The following is an 18,785-nucleotide window of genomic DNA, read 5'->3' as shown; positions in this document are numbered from 1 at the left end:
AAACAGTAGTGCAAACACTGCTTCCACACACACCTCTATGGGTTTACCTGTGCCACCTTCAAGGTCTTAAGACTCTTCACTTTGTAGCCCAGAAGCCTCTGCTTCTCTTTCCTCCATTCAGCCATCACCATTTAGTCCTAAGTAGCCTACCCCAATACGTTTGGAAAAAATCATATTGTTTAAAAAGGTTCTATTATGACAAAATGGACATCAAAGGAGCATTAAAGTTCCTAGATGATTGCAAAGACAATTAAAACTATCTTTTTAATAAAAAAATAAGTGTCTTTTAGTCCCTCCAGGTGTGACCTTAGAGCTCCATCACATATTATCTTCAGACAACTATGTTCAGAAATGAGAAAAATGCTGTACAAAAATAATAAAAATTTAAAACGCCCAGCTTTGTTAATTAGGACTAACATACAGAGATGATAGGACCATAGTTCTGAAAATCTGTCTTTTTTTTAATATTAACTAATTTCATTTTCTTCAGAGGCATTTAGAAGTTTGAAAGACCAGCTCTCGCCTGTTTTCTAGAACTGGAACTCATGGGCATGGCTGCAGATGACAAAAAGGATGCATATAAAGGATAGGCACAGATGAGACAAAAAAGAGTGAGAAAAAATTACACAAGTTTCTACAGACATCAGATGAGGAGGATCAGCTCCTTCAGAGGGAAATTATGGAAGTAAGAAGGGACCAAAGTCCTAAAGATGCTTTTTTACATTTCAACTGGTATTCACACGTCCCACACGTGCCTTCAGTGTCCCGTGCAGCCTCCAACAATTGCAAATTCATGATTCCATAGTGCAGTACAAGCCTCTCTGCCAGAATTTAATCCATAACTGCTTCACCTTTCTACCCTTCCAGAATACTGATATCTACAATAGTCAATAATTCTCTGGAGGACAACAGCTCAAAAGCAAACCTGTTCAACATCCCAGCTCCTTCTGTACATTCAATATGACATATGAAAGAAAAAGAAAGTTTAGAAGAGCTGGGAGAACATCAGATAGCAACACCCATCAAAGCTACCTGCACACTTCCCCGCCTAAATTTGGGCAAGTATTATTGAATTTTCCATATTGTTATGGACAATGTGTTCACATGGGCTTTTACCATGAAGCAAATATCTGGCCAGTTGTAGTTTAATAAAATTCTATGCTTGTGCTAAGCACTTGTTGTCTGCTTAACCACAGGACTTAAGGCGACAATCAGCCACTGCTAATTTAACAGTTTAAAAAAAAGGGGGGGAAGCAAACTATTTACACAAGCCAATAAAATGGCATCCCCCAAACTGGGAGGCATAAATTTTCACTTCAATTGCATTAGTTGGCAGAGAATTGAATGTTCATAATATGCAGTCCTTAAAATTTACCAGGCATGCAATACTCATAGTATGTATACTTTTTGTTGTTCTTTTGCTAGGGCCTTACCCAGAAACTTTAGTGAACTAAACAAAAAACAAAACAAAAAAACCAACACCAAAACAAAACATAGACATAAAGGTTAGCAGGCACATCCCACAGTATTTTGTAAACCATGAGGCAGCACACGCATTAGCAGCCATTTACACACTAGTGTAACATTCACATGAATAGAAATGGTAGAATCAGGAGAGAGGCTAAGGCTATGTCATGCCATTAATGCTTTCACAGGTGCTTCATAACTGAACTCATAATTCTGTTTCCAGGGTTCATTCCGGGGGGGGGGGGGGGGGGGGGGGAAGAGACACCACCACAAAAAACAACCACCCACAGCCACAGAGAGCCCCCAAACATAATTCTGTTGATTTTTAAGATGTAACATGGGGCAAAGCACAGTTTGCCACAAGCATACATACGACATTTTGTGTCCAACTATTTTAATGCAAACATGAACACTTACAAGAACAAAATGGGTATGGCAGATCCCATCTTAGAACGGACCTAAATTTCTAGGCCTAAGATTCCTATGGCCTAAACTCAAGCACTCAGCTTCCCAAACACATCTGACCACTATAAAACAACTGGCAGCCAATCTCCCAGAGCAACAACAAAATCAGCTCCACCACCCTTCACCACCTCCCTGCACAATGCTTCACTTCTTCAGGAGACTTTTCCTCCCCACCTCAATCACTCATATATGTGAGGCAGGATTTCTCCTCTTTTGCTTGCCCACAAGAAACCAGACTCACCCTCCCATCCCTCTTCAGAAAAGTCTGTCTATGCTACTGCTTCATTGTCCCCTTCTTCCAAGCTTTCTGCATCTGGGAAACAAAGCCATTTTAAGAAGTAATATTTCTTAAACCACAGTCAGTCTCATTCCTCAGAGCTGATCTAATATGAGAGAGTAAACATGGTTCAGACAAACAATATGACAGATGCTACTACTCTATGTTCCATGCTGCTGGCTCCAGCTTCTTCCCTGTAGAAGCGGCTGCCTGTCACTTCCTACCCTCCAGCATGGGCATTGGCTTAAAGCCATCTTTATGTAAGAAATTTTGCATTTAGAAAACAGATTTAACAAACTGGTTAGCATTTCATAAGCTAGGTGTGACAAGGTGTGACATTTAAACATTCAGCACAGAATTTCATCCATTTCCAGGTGCTTTTCCCCCCTTCATCTGCTCAGTAGTAGGTTTGTATTTTTCAAACAAATACACTGTTTGCTTGCAGCAGTGCATATAACATTGTATGCAATAACTCTACAAAGTTGACAAAAGGTTGTGAATATGCTAATAAAAACCTTATTATTTTTGCAGTCATAGCAAGACAACATTGATACTACTGCTCATGGGGCACCCAGCTTCATCCATGTACGCATTTAGTTTTTAGGAGCTGCAGTAAGTTGCCCTACAGTCCACAGTGCTTAACTCCCATGTAAGCCCTTTTCTCACTCAGACTGTAAAGCATCTTGTATTCCTAATTGTCGTGGTTTAGCCCCAGACGGCAACTAAGCACCACGCAGCCGCTCACTCACTCCCCCCCACCCCCGCGGTGGGATGGGGAAGAGAATCGGAAGAGTAAAAGTGAAAACACTCGTGGGTTGAGATAAGGACAGTTTAATAGGGAAAGCAAAAGCCGCGCGCGCGAGCAAAGCGAAGCAAGGAATTCAGTCACTACTTCCCATGGGCAGGCAGGTGTTCAGCCATCTCCAGGAAAGCAGGGCTCCATCACATGTAATGGTTGCTTGGGAAGACAAACGCCATCACTCCGAATGTCCCCCCCCGTCCTTCTGCTTCCCCAGCTTTATATACTGAGCATGACGTCATATGGTATGGAATAGCCCTTTGGTCAGTTTGGATCAACTATCCTGGCTGTGTCCCCTCCCAGCTTCTTGGGCACCTGGCAGAGCATGGGGAGCTGAAAAAAGTCCTTGACCAGTGTAAGTACCGCTCAGCAACAGCCAAAACATCAGCGTGTTATCAATATTATTTTCATACCAAAACCCAGAACACAGCACTACACCAGCCACCAGGAAGGAAATCAACTCTATCCCAGCTGAAACCAGGACACTAATCTTGCCTCCAAAATATTGATCCTTTCCATTACACATAATGTTTTGGTTGTTCTGATGTCACACAGAAGACATACTGTATAGAACACACTAAGTGCATTAGCAGAAAATACATACTAAATGACTTAGCAGGCTGAAGTACTACCTGAGCATGGTCCTATCTTCTTCACAAGTAGGGTTAGCATTGGCCTTTGAAGGTTTAGGGTTTTGAACTGCCAAGTCAAGATACAGCATACTTGCTGGGAGGTCCTTGAATTGGTGTTCTTTCCAAGTCTTCAAACACAGACATGAGAAAATGCTAGAAAAAACATAACAACTGATTTGGCTATCAATAGACCATAAAAGTCAAGCTTACTGCCACACAGCAAGGTAAGGTAGCCATTGCTCACTGCTCTAGTTATACATAAGCTACCTAGACATTCAACTACTACAGAATTTCAGGTTTATTTTTTTCCTTTTTAGAGAATCTCAGTAATAAGAAAAATAATACACCTTTAAAAATAGATCACTTAAATAATATCAACTCACCAATTATTCCTCCATGCTGTACCATCTGGTCAGTACTAAGCCTCCATTCCTACTTGCAGTGTTGCAAAAAAATGTCATTAAATATCTGTGAGCTAAGTTACTGGTTAAGAACTTGACTCAAAGAATATAACAGAATTTACAAACCTTAACCAAGCTCAGAAGCCCATTAGGACAGGCACTGTACAGAACCAAGTACAGACATACCTTCTCACTTTTGGAAATACAGCTATTAAAGTAATTTACCATTTCTTCAAAAAAAGTTGAATGAATGAAAGGCAAAAGGCTTGCTTCCTTCCTTTATACAGTTGCTCTGTCTACATTTCACTAGTAAAAAACCCCACAGATAATCCACCATTACCAGTGTCAGTCTTTCCAAAATAAATGGAAAATTGCTACCAGTTTTGTTTCCAGATCAGAGGTAGAGCACCCGCATAAAACTTTTCTTATCAGACATACTGATCTAGTCTGTTTGCTTTTAGAAAGTTTATCGTAGATAATTAGCTACACAGATTTGGGAAGATGCACTACATACAGTTGCTTCCAATTCCAGGAATCCAAGAAACATATGTTTATAAGTGCCCCATGAGTGTTTATAAGAAATTCCCCTCCCCCACACTTTTTTTTTTTAAAGGTTCAGAATAAATTTGGGGAAAGGAAGGATTTTAAACTCACTCTAACTTGTTCCACAATACAAGAAGCATTTCAACATCCTTGACAGTAAATCCACTGATTTTAAACAAAATTTTTGGAACAAAATTCAAGTTGCCAAAACAAGAGCAGCACCTTGGATGTCATCCTTTTCTGTATAATAATGAACTTAACTCTTCCTTGAAAACTACTAAGGAAACATATGGATAATTTCAGAGAAGTGTCACAAACCAAAGGCCTACAGAGGAAAGTAAAAATAAACTATCCTCTTCACTCATCCCATCAGAATAGTAACAATATAAACTAAGCAAGGGAGCAATTGGTCATCCTCATGGAAAAGTCATCAAAAGAGTCACAACTAAACTTTACATTATTAAGATAACAGAAAAGATCACAAAAAAACTCTCCCTATAATTTGCTATGAAGCTGAAGGAAAGCTTGTCATGTAAAATTAGACAATGATGTGCAATTTTTTTTTTTTTTTTTAAGAGTATACACCATAGAATCTCATTATGCAAGTACAAAACTGCTTGGCAGCCATTTGAGGGCAACATGCTAGGGTTTGGGGTGGGGAGGAGGAAGGGGAACAGCAAAACAGAGGATGTTACATGAAGGATCTGTAGTGCTATCTGCTTGAGTCTAATCAATCAGAATAACTTTGGTCTTGCAAGATCATAACGAAAATCATGACTTGTTTTTTGTAGATTTAGTACCTACCTCTGAAAGCACTAGGAATATACTCCTTTTCAGTCTACAGGTATAATTCAGCCACTTTCCCACATAATATCACATCTCAACTCTTTTCAGTTATTAGATGTTACAATGCATGACCTAGCATTCCTTTTCACCAAGAACACTCCAAACACTCACTGCAAGAAAGATTGTCAGCAGGAGTGCTAAATGTGCTATTGTTTACAATGGTGTTCACCACTGTACCTTGGGAGTTAAGAGCAATAATTTAAAAAAGGCCATTCATAACTTCCATGTTGTTAAGGTTTGCTCAATCCCTCATCCTTGTCCCTGATACCCCTTTTGAGCTACATTTTCTGCAGGAGAGATACAAGTTTATGGTAGGGGCCCTTCCCACATCAGCACTGCTGGGACTGCCAAGTTGTGAATTTCGTGTTGCTTAAAGCCCAGCTATTACACAGTCTCAGTCAGTACTCAGAAAAGGCAGTTTTTATCATTAGCAGCTGTCCTAAACTGATTTTTTTCCTTTTCTGTGCCTTGCATGGTCCCAAGGCTTCCACACTGTACCTCATTTAAAACTCACTACAGAAGTACTTTCTCACCTCCATGCCATTATCTTCCAAACTCAACTATCACATTACCTTCACAGATGTTTATGCCTACCTCTGCTCTACCGCTAGTATTACTCATCTGCACGTTTAATATAAAAATCTTTATTATTGAAATCAAATAGAAAAAATTCTCTGCTGATGTTATCTAAACAAAAAGAGAACTTCAGTGTTTTGAAACTAAGAATATTTCAGAATTTATTTTTTTTAATAACATACTAATTGGGAGTACATTTTCTGACTTTATATTATTCCTACATGATAAACATTGCTATCCACCAAAGACAAAGGTTCTTATCAGTAATCAAAATATATTGTCTACTTGTTTGGATCTGTCTTCAACTTTTAACAGATATTTTAACAGTGGCACAAACAGCAGTCTCATGCTGCTTCAGGAAGCAGAGGCAGGGGGACGCACAGTGCTGATATGTGCAAACTGGGCCCACCCAAGCTGTTCAGGCCGTGAAACACTATACACTTATAAAACTTCATATAATCCCTGCCAAAGTTCTGATCACAACCGAAATACATATCATACCCAAGCTCTGCTGGGTACTGATAACAGAACAGTTCTGGGCTAGTCTGCATCCACCTAAGGTCCCTGCAACACTTTCTAGCCTTCACTGAATTTCACATCAACTGGTATTTTCTCTTGGAAGGATATAAACACAGCAACACTTAAAAATGCATGTGGCTCACGCAGCCATTTGCCTGAGCTAGTTTAAACTAATTTGTTTGGACAGTTGCCAGGAACCTAAACTGCCAATTTAACTAAACCTCAGTGCTTATGTTGAAGGGGTAGCTAGCCATCCAAGAAGAGCTAGAATTTTAGCCAAACAGCTTTCAAAACTAGTTGATTTAATTGAGAGGGAAAAGTGCTTTTAAGATGCCAACAATCTCTTTATGAGTTGTTCCAGTTTGCCATCAATAGGAGTAGGCAAACATTTGTGTTACTCATAATAGTGACTTAACAATCCTCTTAGTGTTCACTTTTTTAGGAGCAAAAAGAGAATTTAAAACAGATGTTCTTTTGAGCAGTTCTATGTAATATGTAGACTCACTAATATTTTGTCTGAATAAACATTGTAACTAATAGTTTGTCAAAAAAAGGTTGAAAACTAGACACTGAAATGTAAACAACATTGCTTCTCAGACTGAAGACAGTAGTAAAACATTTGTCTTAAAGTAAATTATACAAATTATTAGTGCATCTAAATGGTTTAAGTAAATGTCAGAAGTGCTTTTATGTGACATGAGTGTCAGTAAACTCCCTAACATAGCATTGTGTTTAGTATTTTATAATAGACATTTGTTCCACAGCTCAGAATTCTGCAATTTTGTCTCAAATACACTCTTGAAAAGCATTGCAGAATTAGATAAACTAAAGGAAAATGCTGTATCCTACAAGATTCAGCAGTTCAGCATTTTAGCAAATAAGATTTTAGCTAATATAAGCAAGCAGATTGAAAAAAGGAACTGGAATTAATTCAAGTAACAATGACAGGCTAGGACTGTGTTTATGTTAAAAAAAGAAAACTTTTCTTTAATAAAACTTACTGATTTGGAGAAGCCTCTGATTTCTATAAATCTGTCCACAAATTCAATACAGCACATCTTGGAAAAAAGTTTTTAAACATGAGAGCAATATTCACTTTTGTAAAATATTCCTGTCACTATCTATCTCAGTTCTCCAATAAAGGTGTAGAAAAAAAAGTCATACTATCTAGTAGCAAATACTATAGAAACAATTCTTAAAAACAAAATCAACAATAAGACATTGTTTCAACAGAAGCTACATAGATATAACCATGCTGGTCAATCTTGCCTTGCAGAAGTAACAGACAAGATACTCATACGACTAATTTTTTTTTTCCCCAGATGCTTGCCTATTATTATTAGAGTTGATGACAACACATAAGAGTAATTGTTGAAAAGTACTGTTTCCTGACCTTGTAAACGGAAGTGGCTAAACATTTTTTTTTCCTAGTATTATTCAGGCAAAATAACTACACTTCAGCACTGGGCATGCTTTGCATCCAGTCTCACAACTGGATATAAGAGTGGTTTGGAGAGAAAACTAATCTGATTGCAGGTTGTATAGAATACTCAACAATGTAGACACATTACCATGACCATATTGATTGTATCCAACTTTGAATTTGACTCTCGGAGACAGGGATTGACCCAATGACCTTCAGAGACCCCTTTCATCATAAATTATTCTGTGATTCTATGAAGGAAAACTGAAAACACATGGCAACGCGGGTTTTTTTTTAATTTCAATTTATTATTATTCTATTTATACCTCAATACTGCCCTCTGCTGATGTTTATACTGCTTGATCATTTGCACAGAAAAATTGCGAGGCTCTTGTTATGTGAATGTTTTAATACTTCTCCTGCAAATGAAGGAAGGAAACAATTGAAGAGTGTTCTTGTTCTCTAATATTCAAATCAGTACAGCAGGCTGAATCTCTAGGTTTATGGCAGAGAATGTAAGTGATCAATACCTTTACCAGGTCAGTTTGGAGAGTGTATATACATTTAAGGTCAAAGTACATACCTTCTCCCTCATGCCACAGAAGTTTAGGATACTTCACAGCAGCCTTCAGAGCTACTGAACAACCCTATCCAGAGCATGTAAAAAGCTCCAAAGAGAACTATCAGCCTTCCTTGCTACAACAATAGCAAGTCCATGCAGGTAACTTGAAGGAGGAGATTAAAAAGGATATGACATAGAAACCTCCCAAACCTGGAAGATCAGAGTGATCAGAAGAATTAGCAGCCATTCATCTCCAGCTGCCTGAGCTATAGTTTTACATATACAAAGCCATGCAAGTGATAGAGAACCTAGTAAACTTATAATCTTTACTAAAGAAAGGATTTTGGTGTAATTTATTGTCATTAACTCTTAGCAGGTTCTACTTAGGAGGGCAACATCAAAAATGCTTTTAAGACACAGTTCAAATGGACATATGTAAAAAAACAAAAAAAAGATACAACACAACAGAAATCCAGCTTCTCCAAACACTTGTCAGGATCATGACTGGCTATTTTAGAAGTTTCAGTTGTATGAGAATAAAATTTTATTAAATCTGATATTATGCTTTGCAAAAGAAGTCAGTTTTCCCTTCAAAATTTTCAGTCTACTTAAATTTAATTTCTAAACAAAATTATTCTTTTCTCCAATGCTTACACTAATGTCCAATCTTTGAAGTGTTCAGCAGAAGTGTTTTGTGTTATTTTAGATATATCATTGCTAAATTTGTGCGTGAGTTTGTTTCTTCTTTTGCATTCCTACAGTCTCAATGGCCAGTAAGAGATCCTACTAAACTGACTGTATTCCCTAGTTAATGAGTAATAATAGTCTATTAGAAATCACCATGATCGAACTTTTCTGAGGGGAAGTAATACAGGTATTTTTATATTAGGGTTAAGATATTAGGAGAAGTGTTTGCAGAAGTGACATTACCAATCACATGTATATGAATTCAAAGGATTCACAGTTTTCACCTCTCCTATGATGGTATACAAAAGCCTTTCATAAAGCAGCATCTGTTTACAAAGAACGAGAGTTCTCCATTTACACATCCACAGTAAAAAACAAATTACCCTAAAGAAAGGTAAAAAGACATCTTTTTCTATGTACTGCTGAATGGGACATAACAGCATTAAACATCAGCACGGAAAATTCAGCCTAAACTTTCTGAAAAACTTTAACAGCAAAATTAAGCAATGAAACTGATCACCACAAGGGTTGAAGGGTTTCCCTCACTTCAGTTTCAGACAGATTAATAGCAGTATTGTATACTTTGTGTACAGCTTCTGTACAAAATGGCACAGCTAAATTAAGAAAGAATCATATATTTTTAAGATTACATTAGAAAACACAACCACCCTTGGCACTGTTAAAGGACTCAGTATTAGAAGTACATCTGACTAAAAAAGTGAGAATCTGAGGTATACATACCTGTTCTTCCAGACTTAAGTCACATAGCTGTCAAATGTACTATGTCTACCAATTTTGCCTACATGAGTTGCCTAGTTTGTTGCTTGAGTTGTGTTACATTTGATAAACACAAAGGATTTACGCCTGAACAATATTTAGTTATTAACTAGTTAAAAGTGCTTCTCTTAAAAGTTTTGTGTTTCCAGCACATTATGAATTACCATACATACACCTTGAAATTGCAAAATAATCTGCTGAGGTGCAAATGGGAGCCCCTCTTTACCCAGTGAGATAATACTCAGAAGGAGTAACTTGTGAAAGTTGCATCTTCCTTCATTTAAATGATCTGATCTGTATGCATGCATAGTCACTTGACTGATATAAATAAACTTTTACTCATACTTGCAGAGGCAACATAGTTCTGGGAGTTTCTTTACTGGCTTCTGAATCAACAGAATTCTTGACTAAGTTCCAGCAGCAGCTCTGTTAGTGGTGATGTGCAAGCTGGAAAGAACACGACTTTACATCCCAGGCTGAGCTTGCAGATAGAAACACGGTTTTATTTATAAACATACTGCATCATGGATGGCAATTCCCGCAGCAGAGGAGTACAAGACACTAACAGTACCACTACTGCCCTTTGGCAAATGAAATCAGCTCTGAACTCCAGGCAGACATCCATATACAGCTGAGAGAGGCCAGTTTCATTCCTCACACTATCCAGTCTTACTCACTTTGAGGATCATAGATACTGTTCTAATTAATATGCAAACCCAAGAATTTCCAGGCAGTTTGCAATGCAGTATTTCTAGCCTGGTAGCTTGCTACTGCTGTGATCTGTAGCCTAGACTCCAATAACAACATGGGTTGAGAATATTAAGTCAAATATCTCCCTGTATAACCACCCTGACATAGCAGGGAATACTGATTTTAAAAGATGCCTTGAGAAGGGGAAAGGAATGCCCAAAAACTTACAACTGTACGTTATTTTTCTTTCTAAATGCTGTTACCTGCTTCCAGGAAGTTACAGTTAACAGGTACTTGTTCAGTTAAATTACTTTTAAATGGATATTCATTGCTGCTCACACACCAGCATTATCCACTTGCCACATGGCTTTACAAGTTGAACAAGAAAGTATACTCAGAGCAACACATGGAAATAGGTTCCAAATTATCTAGTGAACCAGTGCCTAGAATACCTCCTCACATCTGAAAATAACATTTGCTTCTGGCTGATAACAGTTACTGGTTCTCTTCCAATCTGAGGCCTTAATTCAATACGATACCTCTAGTCAAGTTAAGAATCAATGTCTCTGCTTGCAAGGATCGAGTTAATTGTAAACTTAACTTGCATGTTGATAGGAGGTATGAAAACAGTCTTCAAGTATGGCATCCATCCACATTACTTCTCAAATAACTGAACAAAGTGTCCCTGGCCTTCTAAGAAAAATGTGGAAATAAACACATCGAGGGCTAGACAGAAACACAGAACAGGCATTTCTTAAATTAATATCTAGACACACATTGTGCTATTACACTGGAGTTTTAAAGTAATCTGATTTATGTTTTTCATCCACAATGTAAGATTATAAGAAATAAAGTGTTTTCCATTATTAATAGTAAGATGCATGTTAAGACATTATACAGAATCATTGGCAAAAAGGTCAAGTTTTAAAAGTTCACTTTTTTCCTCTTGGGATGAAATAAATTACAGAAAATATACCTACTTCAGAATTACTAAGTAGATCCAGTAGAATAATAGTTTCCATCTTGAGGCAAAAAAAATTAGAATTACTTCCCCCCCCAGACTTAAAGTTATTAGTGTGCCCAACAAAAGTTAATGACTTCTTTTTAAAAAGTAAGAAAGATATGTTAATGAAACATTAGAGATTGCAGGAGGGGGAAGAGCAGGGCATGAACTTACATGAAAATACACTGGTAAGAACATAAAGTAAACCTTAATAAAGTCGCAACAGCTCTGACAATTAATGCTGTGGTTAGGAGTAAATACTGTTCAACCTGTAGCTATGTAGTCTAGCAGTGGTTCTATTAAGGTCAAAGGAAACATCCATGAAATCTAAGTTCATGGATATGTAAATAGACATAAGAGGTAGGTTACTTACAGTTTATAATTTTAAATGTTTCTATGATGTATTATATAGCATATTATAAAATATATTATACATTAAATATAACATACACATGTGTAAGAAAGGGGAAGTGTGTATCTCTGTGTGTATGTATGCTTTATTTCAAAATACAAATATTTCTTTATTTTGACATTCCTCATTTAAAAAATGGATCTTAAAAGGTTGTGGAATAAGCTTTTAATAGCTTTAAATGTTTACTCAGAAAAATATTAAAAAGACAGTTTTCAAAAAATCAACACAGGACCCAAACTTCCAAGCTTGGGTCTCCTGTTTACATCTTAAACTTTACATATTCAGAACTCTTACACAGGCAGGAACACCAAAGCATTTATGAATTAAAATATAAATCATACCCAGTTTCTGCAACATCCATGACATTCAGCCTTCTCTTCATGCAGACTTGGGATTTTGCTCTCCATGTTTTCAAGCACATTAGAAATAGGCTTTAAGTTTTCAGAAGAATTCTGTGTGCTGCAAAAGAGATTTATATCAACTTTTAATTTTTTTTTTTTAAACTAGATCAGGGGGTATTTGCAGTCACAGGCTATTGAACAGATCTTTCAGATCTCATTTGGCAGGATAGAGCTCTGCCCACAATAAGTAAGCACACTGATCTGTTTAAACATTGTCACTTTAAGTGCTTAAACAAAAGTGGAAAGGGTTCTCTAGAAGAAAAAAGAAGGGAGACATAGAAGAAAAGTAAATCATCAGAGAAGAGACTATGGATGTTAGAGACATGAAAATTAATTGCTTTTTCTATTTAATTTCTATGTATAGAAGTCAGTATATAGTTTATATTATAAATCACATTAACGAAAAGGACATTGAAAACAACCAGCCACCCCCAGGAAAAAGAGAAAGATTTGTTGACATATTCCCAAAAGCTTTCTTCATCTTCAGGCTGATTCTCAGGCTTCATTCTTCCTGAGAATTTCAGCACAAGTGTTCATTGTTATTTTTGGAACTGACTTCTACACTCAAGCACTTGGTTGTATAATGTGTTTTCCTTTCCTTAAACTTTCTGTTAAAAACCTGGTTTTTAGACAGCATGCACAGATTTCAGAATGAAAAGAATTGTTTTAATTCTTATACAAAGCAAGGAGAAGATATTTAAATTAAGATATAGTCCCTCCACTGCTTTCATAACATTTTCAAAAGTACAATTACAGTAGAAGACGACATTGATTTCTGTACCTATTCTGTAGTCTTTTCTTACCTTTGATTTTCAGTACACAAATAACATCCCACTGAATATGGAGAGCATATTTTAAGCATTTTATGAAAAATAACTGTCATTAGTAAATGTCATTATTTTATGTCAAAGTACCTGTCAAAAAAACATTATATGAAAAATAATTTTATCAAAAAGACTAGAGGATAATAGAGATGCTAGATCTCAGTGTTCTTGGGTTAGCTACTAATACCTCTGTTAAAACATTAGGTAATTTTGATCTATGTGTTGAGCAATTTCATTTCAAAGAACATTATATCAAAACTCAGGAGCCATCCTGGAAGAAAGCTTTGGCAAAGAATAATCAGTGTAGTCTCCATCTCAGACTTTTCTTTTTAAAACTTTTGAACATTCCGTTCAAATGCAAGCTTTTGTAAAACTATTTTAAAAAGAAATAGAAGACACAATGACAAAGTTACTGAAGTTCATCGTAAGTGAGTTAGGAAAAAACTCATCTCTCTCTCTCTAGGTGTAAATCTGATTAAAATCTTAAAAACACTAATTCTTTCTAGCAAGCCATCTATCCTAGAAATCAGTGATAGTTTCATTCTTTACATTTCAGCACTGCAACATTTCATCTGATACCTCTACAGTCTTGTGTATAATCCTCGCTTGTCCTATTGATTGTTGACATGCATTTTAAATCTGTAATGCTATCACGCAATCCCTGAAAAAGCCTTCACCGGGAAGAGAAAGGGGCAGGGGGGAAATCCGCCTTTGCTAAGTAGCTCTTTGTATATGAGGTGTTTATCATTCAAATAGACTTTATCATTGAACAATTACGTGTTTATCAATCACAGCTTCCTGGATCAAGTAACATATTTTTGACATGTTGGAACATACTAAGGCCAAAGAAAAAAAGATGACAACAATAGGGAAATGCAAGGCTGTAACTAGAAAAAATACTAAACTCCACAGTATAAGCCCCAACCCTCTGTAAACAGAATGCTAGACAGTGACTCTGAAAATGAATCATTCCTTTTGTTGCCTGAAGGTGGCAATAATGATACCATATGTACAAAGCATTTTATTGAGTTTTATATTTAGAACCTTTGTGAGTTTTTAAAGCATTAAAAAAAAAAAACTTTACAGAATTGCATTTGTACTGCTAACTTTTTATAGCACTATTCATTCTCCATTAGCCCCACAGATGACAGAAGGAAAATCTCCTGCATCCTACAGCTGCCTCTACAGTTTTCTAAGAGAAATTCTGTGAAGCAATGCAAAACTAAGACTGTACTGTTTCTATGATTTTTTTTTTTAAACTACACTTTCATACCTACTAATCAAAGCTAAGTGCAATAACAGAAGGCAGAAGGCTACCAGTGCAAAAACCACCAAAAAAAAAAAAGTCCTTTGAAAACTAACCGTGAACCGTACTGGGGTCAGAGTAGGTTCTGCATCCACAGAAAAATAACTAGAAATACTTTCCCATACCCCACAGGAAGAAGGATACTGAAAAGAAGTGCAGCTATAGACTCAACTCCACAATATTCCTGAGTACAGAGATGTTACATTTAATGCAACGCAGGCAAACTACAACCAATAGTATAGTAAAGAGAAGTAGACCTGTACAAAGCTGAAATACTTGGCATACTAGTGCTAGGTAAAAGGATCTGCAAGGTAACAGTTTTAAGTCTCACAGAATACACAAGAGTATTTAGACCAAGTCTAGTGTTACACTATTTTTTGTGAAGTTATTTGCACCTTTCAGGTCTGCAGGGCACAAGTGAAGGTTTTAATGCTAGGTGCTGATGTTTAAAATTAAAATTCAAGTTACTTTTCTGTTAGTGTTTCTGATGCTAGGAATTCAAATAAGCATATGGTTAATAGAAATGAGAATACTAATAAAGGCTAGCAACCAGTCTATTGACAAATAGGGATTAGAAAGAAGTCAGTAGTACAGTTAAACTTGAAGTGTAAGCGTCTCAAGGTTTTATATACTAAATACAAAAGCATTCGCTCTCCATTTTCAAATACACAACTTACTTGCAAAACACAAACTATCACAGACACACCTTAAAGCTTTTACTTACAAAACAATTCTTTAGATTTAGGTTACTATCTAACTCAGTAGGACATAGTTATTTTTATCAGATAAATAAGGAAAATACAATAATTTGAAGAAGTGTGAACAACAAAAAAGTTACTAATCCTGGCAGCATAAAATAATACAGTTTTTAGTAGCTTTCCAAGATGTTTCTTGGTCTGTAAAAATACTACACCTTTAAGTAAAGTATTAACATAAAGCAGTAAAGACTATCTATTCTTACAGCTGTCTTGCTACATGTCACATTGTTTTATTAAAAGAGCTAATTTTATAGGAAAAGAATACCTGTAATGTTGCTCAATGTATAATTAATAGAGCCTGCTTCAGTATTCCTTAGTAGCAGGACAGAAATTCCTAACTCCTTACCATAGCAAGTTTGAGATACACAAATTCAATAGCCTCTGGAACTAGCACAACATTAAACTATCTAATAAAACAACTGATATACTTATTAACTCAATTTTTAGCACTTTCTAGAACAAGTCTAGAAAACAAACAAACAAACAAACAAACAGCCCAGCACTTTACTAAACCTGCTTACTATCTTTTCAAGACAGGCGTACCATGTCAGGGCCTTAAGTGCATTAATAAGCTTTAATGACCCTGACCAGCCCCACCTGGTGCATCCTGCCACACCCCTGCCTACAGCCTAGGAGCACCATTTAAGCTCAGCCCAGGACCCACAGTTGTGGCCTGAGTTACACTGTAAAAGTGTTGGTCTCTAGCTCACTCACAGCTAGTTCCCTACCTAGTTATAGATGCCTCTCCCTGCCCCAGTCTGGACCTTTGCTTGAGGACTGATTTCTACCTTGATATTGTCTTGTCAGAAAGGACCTACCTGGCAATGACTAGGCTGTGTTAGACCCTACCTCACTGACTAGTACTTCCAGCTTCACCTCAGGACCATCTCATCACTGTGGACTTGCCTAATGTCTGCCCTGCTCGGGTACTCTAGGGGGGATCTCAGCAGCAAAGCCCCTGCCCTGCTTGCTCTATGTGCTCAGCTCCTGAGTTCCCTCCCTGAGGGAGCAGTGGCCCTCGCTGCTCCCTGATGCACAACACTGAGCTCTTCAAACCACCAATGTAGTATATCCTTCTCTTTTTCACAGCTCAGAATGGGAAAATCAACAAGTGACTATTGGAGTAATGGTTCACACTGTTAGAATGGAATTAATTTGCACTCTGAAGATTTCTAAAACCATACCTATCCTTATTCTAAAAAAAACCCTTAAGAAAAAAGTTATTTATTCTAACAATTGAAAGTAAAGAAACTTTGCTACTAAAATACCCTGCTCTGACCACCCAACTGTTCTAAATGAAGGCCTATTTATTTAAGCATACACACCTCAAACATAAATGGTAATTTGCTTGCAAAGAGTAGTGGTCAGGTAGATAGAGGCCTTTCTATTATGTTATTTAAGTAGCTTAGTTAAGCTCAACTTTCATTCCTGAAAAAGGCTTATAATTATATGTGGTAATGAAGTTTTTAAATATTATTTTTCACTGTCTGTATAACATATCACAAATGGAAGTTCAATTTCCTACAGATTACTTTCTATTTATATCACTATTTTTGATACTGGTAACAATCCAAATTTAAAAGCAGTAACTGCAATTTTATAATAAAAAATTTAAATGAAATAAAAAAGACAGCAAGAGGAAACAAGTATCTCTTTTTGAAATGTTCCTAAGCACTCAGAAAGTAAAAAAAAAAAAAAAGAAAAAGCTCTTTTCACTAGAACAATATTTTATACATTAAAGAAATTCTACATACCAGATAATGATTCATTGTTATTGGTGTATATGGAAAAAAGGAGTCTTCCTGCTTTAAACAACATAAAAGTCAATAATTTGCATAATTGCCTTTTCAGTCCAAATTGCTTCAACATTAATGAAAATATCTAAAAAGCAGTTTCTTTGTGAAAAATCAGCCTATAAATCAGAAAAGTAGGCTTAGGAACTCTATTAATTAGCATCTTGCTCTGCATAATGTTGGTTTTGGCATGGTTTTAATGAAAAAAGTGCACACTCTTTCACTCCTGTTAATTTCAATGTTACTCCACTTTGCTGCCACATGCAAAAGTTTCTCTACAAAAGGTATTTATGGCACATACCTACTCAAAGACCTATGTGAGTAGGAGAAATGCTACTTACACTTAATTGGACCAGGTAACTCAGTTCAGAATAATTAGTGCATAAATAAAAATCAAAAGCTGCAATTCAAGATGTTAAATAATTAAAAATACTACTTGCTTTGGCTTCAGGGAACAGGTGACACTGCAAGTAAGCTAGTCATTACTACTATAATATATACTATTATAGTAATTCACAATTAATTTTTTAAATCAAATTTAGTAATTTAATGCTTTATAGTTGTGACTATCAGTTCAGTCAAAATTCTGTATTCTGAGGATGGTTAGCTATAGGACAAAATCAAGTTTGCTTTAGGGTTTAATAGGCCGTGTAAGTAATATGTCACAGATTTATTTTTTTTAATCTTAGTAGAAATGTGCCAGAGGATCTTTTAGTCTTACTACCCTTTTTTTTTTTTCTCGGTACAGCTGCAAAAATAACTAAGATTGGTCCTACGTTACTATGCATGCTGTGTTTTATCCAAATACATCAGGGAATCTGCCATCATAATTGGAAAAAAACAATTTAGGAACCCAATTTTGTAATTTCTTCTTTACGCATGCACCTCCATGTGGCTGAATGCCTCACACAAACCAAGTTCCAGGATCAGGGCCTAGGTTCAGGATTCAGCATTATATCAGATTGAGTATTTGTAATTAGAAACATTTAGATAATTTGAAAATAGTTGTCCAAGCTGTGGCTAAAAAATTGTAAATATGTATTAACAATATTACACCACCTAAACTAGTCAGATTATATGTATTTGGATTTACACATTATTTGTTTTTCCACGAAGATAGGGAAAAATGCACACATTTTAATGCATTTGTTTGGAAATCTTTAGCGATTTTAAAATGACATGAGGAAAGGCATAGCCTGACGGAGTTGTGGTCTCAAGACCAGCGAGCAACCAGTTGCAAAAGTATTCAATTTATCAGTGTGTGCGTGTATAAATACACAGCATTATCTCTTGGTATTCTTTATATATATATTTCCATAAGTAAGTATGTTATATATATCTATAAATTAGCGGGACTAATACCTGTCTGCAAGTCCCCAGTGAGCCCTCACTCTGTCCTGAGGAGACTGCTCACGTTTTAAAAGGCCACGGCACGGAAGACCGCTGCGAGCAGCCGCACGGGAGGTCACACAGCGCAACACGTAGTGCTCCAGCCCGGGGCGGGGACAGGGCTGGCGGCTCCGGCCGTCCGCCCAGCTCCCGGCCCCGGTGCCGGTGCCGCGGGCCGCCGGTGCCTGGCCGCTCGCTGTGGGGCGCCCGCGAGGCCGCCGTTGCCGCAGCAACA

The 18,785-nt window shown here is 36.8% G+C and overlaps 1 protein-coding gene across 1 annotated transcript in view; it reads right to left on the bottom strand.

The window, feature by feature from the left end:
• IRAG1 (inositol 1,4,5-triphosphate receptor associated 1) overlaps nucleotides 1-18,784 on the bottom strand; it is a 126,233-nt gene extending 107,449 nt beyond the window's left edge. The window contains exons 1-4 of the mRNA XM_072865326.1: nucleotides 18,524-18,784; nucleotides 17,123-17,173; nucleotides 12,421-12,538; nucleotides 3,641-3,793 (exon numbers count right to left, since the gene is read on the bottom strand). The gene's annotated coding sequence lies outside the window, so the exon portion shown is untranslated. The remainder of the gene's footprint in view (nucleotides 1-3,640; nucleotides 3,794-12,420; nucleotides 12,539-17,122; nucleotides 17,174-18,523) is intronic.
• Between the last annotated feature and the right edge of the window lies 1 nt (nucleotide 18,785).

Source organism: Ciconia boyciana, chromosome 6 (genome assembly GCF_034638445.1).
Source record: "Ciconia boyciana chromosome 6, ASM3463844v1, whole genome shotgun sequence".
Taxonomy (NCBI): domain Eukaryota; kingdom Metazoa; phylum Chordata; class Aves; order Ciconiiformes; family Ciconiidae; genus Ciconia; species Ciconia boyciana.
The sequence above is the reverse complement of the archived record's forward strand: the minus strand, read 5'-3'. Positions and strand labels throughout refer to the sequence as shown.